The sequence below is a fragment of the Ochlerotatus camptorhynchus genome, unplaced genomic scaffold (assembly GCF_037179485.1).
Source record: "Ochlerotatus camptorhynchus isolate MF236.1 unplaced genomic scaffold, CSIRO-AGI_Acam_v1.1 ptg000112l, whole genome shotgun sequence".
Classification (NCBI taxonomy): Eukaryota; Metazoa; Arthropoda; class Insecta; order Diptera; family Culicidae; genus Ochlerotatus; species Ochlerotatus camptorhynchus.
This window is the reverse complement of record NW_027040602.1, coordinates 1,762,397-1,766,042: the sequence shown is the minus strand read 5'-3', so window position 1 is coordinate 1,766,042 and position 3,646 is coordinate 1,762,397.

The following is a 3,646-nucleotide window of genomic DNA, read 5'->3' as shown; positions in this document are numbered from 1 at the left end:
TCCCAGATCTTAACCATCCTAACCAAGTTGATCTTTCAGAGGCACCTCAGTTAGACAAACTGATATCGGACAAATTGGCCAAACCGGAGGATCCGCTCAAGAACTTGATCGATGCCAACCACCTGACCGGGACAACACAGATGCACGGTTCGAGGTGGCCAAGCTCATGTACCAACTAGACAACAAGAAACGGCACTACAATGTTGCTGCTGATTAAGGCTGGGTGCTTCAGTGGTGAGTAGGTGGATACATTCACAAAGTGCTGGCAAATGCTATTTTCGATTGTGTTCGCTGATTATGCTACCGCTACCATCACCCAGTCGTTGATACCGGCGTATCAGTGACCGTCATTACCAGCACCACCGGAACGGTCATGTACCATAATCGAATAGGATTGACGTGCTTGGACGGAAAGCATATTTACGTGGCGATCTTTGGGGCCACCTGTTCCCCTTGTTCGGCAAACTTCGTGAAGAATACTAACGCAATGGAGTGGAAGCATAAATTTCCCGAAGCAGAGGCTGCCATAGTAGAAAACCACTATGTGGATGACTATTTGGATAGCCTAGATACGGAGGAAGAAATTGAGAAACTGGCCTCGGAGGTACGGATGGTACAAGCAAAATGCAAAAGCCAGTTTTGAGCTGCGAAACTGGCGGTCGATTCGGTGGATGTGCTGCGAATTCTGGGAGAAGATGCAACAGACCTCAGGAAAGACTTCACCGCCGACAAAGCCAGTAAGGTAGAACGGGTTCTAGGAATGGCATGGCTACCATGAAGACGTATTTGTATATTCCATAAAACTACCATAAAATCTCGAACGCTCAGGAACTTCAGAAGCCGACCTGGCGAAGCGAGGTATCCTGCGATTCGTGATGAGCGTTTTTGATCCACTTGGATTAATATCATAGTAAGATGATTATCCAAGACCTCTGGAGATCTCAAGTCGGATGGGACGAAGCTATTCCAACAGAAATACAAGGGAACTGGGGAAGGTGGATCAATCAATTCACCAAGCTACACGATGTTCAGATTCCGCGGTGCTATTTCCCCAGATATGATCCGGATGGCTTCCGATCACTGCAGCTTCATGTGTTTGTGGATACGAGTGGATCTGTTTTCGCTTGCGTTGCATATTTTCGAATGATGGATCGAAGTCAGCCACGATGTGCTTTGATAGCATCAAAAGCCAAGGTGGCTCCATTGAAGCCACTCTCTATTCCTCGGTTAGAGCTCTAAGCAGCGGTCATCGGAAGTCGAATAGCAAAATCCGTTGCTGAGTACCATTCGCTCCCTACATATCGCACATTTTTCTGGAGTGACTCCAAAACAGTTGTTTCGTGGATCAGATCAGATGCTCGGAAGTATCGCCAGTATGTAGCGGGTCGTGTTGGGGAAATTCTGGAAGAAACAACGATTGAAGAATGGCGATGGGTACACGCAAAACAGAATGTGGCGGACGAAGCCACCAAATGGGGAAAAGGTCCCACTTTGCATCCGGACAGTCGCTGGTTCACCGGGCCGGTATTCCTCTACCAACAGGAGAATGAGTGGCCAGAGCAGCAGGTTCAATCCATCGAAACCGAAGAAGAACTACGTGCTATTCACGTGCATCGGGCGAAGGTAATTCGGACATGCATCGAGCATGAACGGTTTTCCATGCTTCGAGCAATTGCCTACGTGTATTCGTTCGTTGATCGGTACGTGGAATTTAGGAAGCAAGGAGCTATGCAGATCAGACGCGAGCTGAAGCAAGAGGATTTAATTCGCGCTGAGCGCGCACTGTGGCGGCTTGCACAAGCAGATGTATCTGCCGAAGAGTTAGAAGTGGTGAAAAAATCAAAGAAATCTAAGGGAAGTCGAGCCACCTTCCCGCACCCACAGTAAGCCAACTAAAACTAGTCTAGATGGATTCAAACTGATCAAATCGAAACACAACGCGTAGTAGTAGCCAAGCAATAGAAAATAACTCATTAATACCAAATTAAGATATGAAAATAGCATAACTGGCCACCTAAATATGGTATTGACGAGCCTGACATAAGAGGTAAAATACCAAAAACTCCATCTCAAAAAATTTCTACGAATAACTAACTAATAACGAATTTAGTTATTATAATAACTGACGGATAACAGACTTTTTTATGCCAGAGTACCATAATTAGTTATTTAAAAGGTCTTCTTATACCAATACAATAACACTTTAAGGTGATCTATATATATAAAAATGAATTTCATCTGTCTGTCTGTCTGTCTGTCTGTCTGTCTGTCTGTCTGTCTGTCTGTCTGTCTGTCTGTCTGTCTGTCTGTCTGTCTGTCTGTCTGTCTGTCTGTCTGTCTGTCTGTCTGTCTGTCTGTCTGTCTGTCTGTCTGTCTGTCTGTCTGTCTGTCTGTCTGTCTGTCTGTCTGTCTGTCTGTCTGTCTGTCTGTCTGTCTGTCTGTCTGTCTGTCTGTCTGTCTGTCTGTCTGTCTGTCTGTCTGTCTGTCTGTCTGTCTGTCTGTCTGTCTGTCTGTCTGTCTGTCTGTCTGTCTGTCTGTCTGTCTGTCTGTCTGTCTGTCTGTCTGTCTGTCTGTCTGTCTGTCTGTCTGTCTGTCTGTCTGTCTGTCTGTCTGTCTGTCTGTCTGTCTGTCTGTCTGTCTGTCTGTCTGTCTGTCTGTCTGTCTGTCTGTCTGTCTGTCTGTCTGTCTGTCTGTCTGTCTGTCTGTCTGTCTGTCTGTCTGTCTGTCTGTCTGTCTGTCTGTCTGTCTGTCTGTCTGTCTGTCTGTCTGTCTGTCTGTCTGTCTGTCTGTCTGTCTGTCTGTCTGTCTGTCTGTCTGTCTGTCTGTCTGTCTGTCTGTCTGTCTGTCTGTCTGTCTGTCTGTCTGTCTGTCTGTCTGTCTGTCTGTCTGTCTGTCTGTCTGTCTGTCTGTCTGTCTGTCTGTCTGTCTGTCTGTCTGTCTGTCTGTCTGTCTGTCTGTCTGTCTGTCTGTCTGTCTGTCTGTCTGTCTGTCTGTCTGTCTGTCTGTCTGTCTGTCTGTCTGTCTGTCTGTCTGTCTGTCTGTCTGTCTGTCTGTCTGTCTGTCTGTCTGTCTGTCTGTCTGTCTGTCTGTCTGTCTGTCTGTCTGTCTGTCTGTCTGTCTGTCTGTCTGTCTGTCTGTCTGTCTGTCTGTCTGTCTGTCTGTCTGTCTGTCTGTCTGTCTGTCTGTCTGTCTGTCTGTCTGTCTGTCTGTCTGTCTGTCTGTCTGTCTGTCTGTCTGTCTGTCTGTCTGTCTGTCTGTCTGTCTGTCTGTCTGTCTGTCTGTCTGTCTGTCTGTCTGTCTGTCTGTCTGTCTGTCTGTCTGTCTGTCTGTCTGTCTGTCTGTCTGTCTGTCTGTCTGTCTGTCTGTCTGTCTGTCTGTCTGTCTGTCTGTCTGTCTGTCTGTCTGTCTGTCTGTCTGTCTGTCTGTCTGTCTGTCTGTCTGTCTGTCTGTCTGTCTGTCTGTCTGTCTGTCTGTCTGTCTGTCTGTCTGTCTGTCTGTCTGTCTGTCTGTCTGTCTGTCTGTCTGTCTGTCTGTCTGTCTGTCTGTCTGTCTGTCTGTCTGTCTGTCTGTCTGTCTGTCTGTCTGTCTGTCTGTCTGTCTGTCTGTCTGTCTGTCTGTCTGTCTGTCTGTCTGTCTGTCTGTCTGT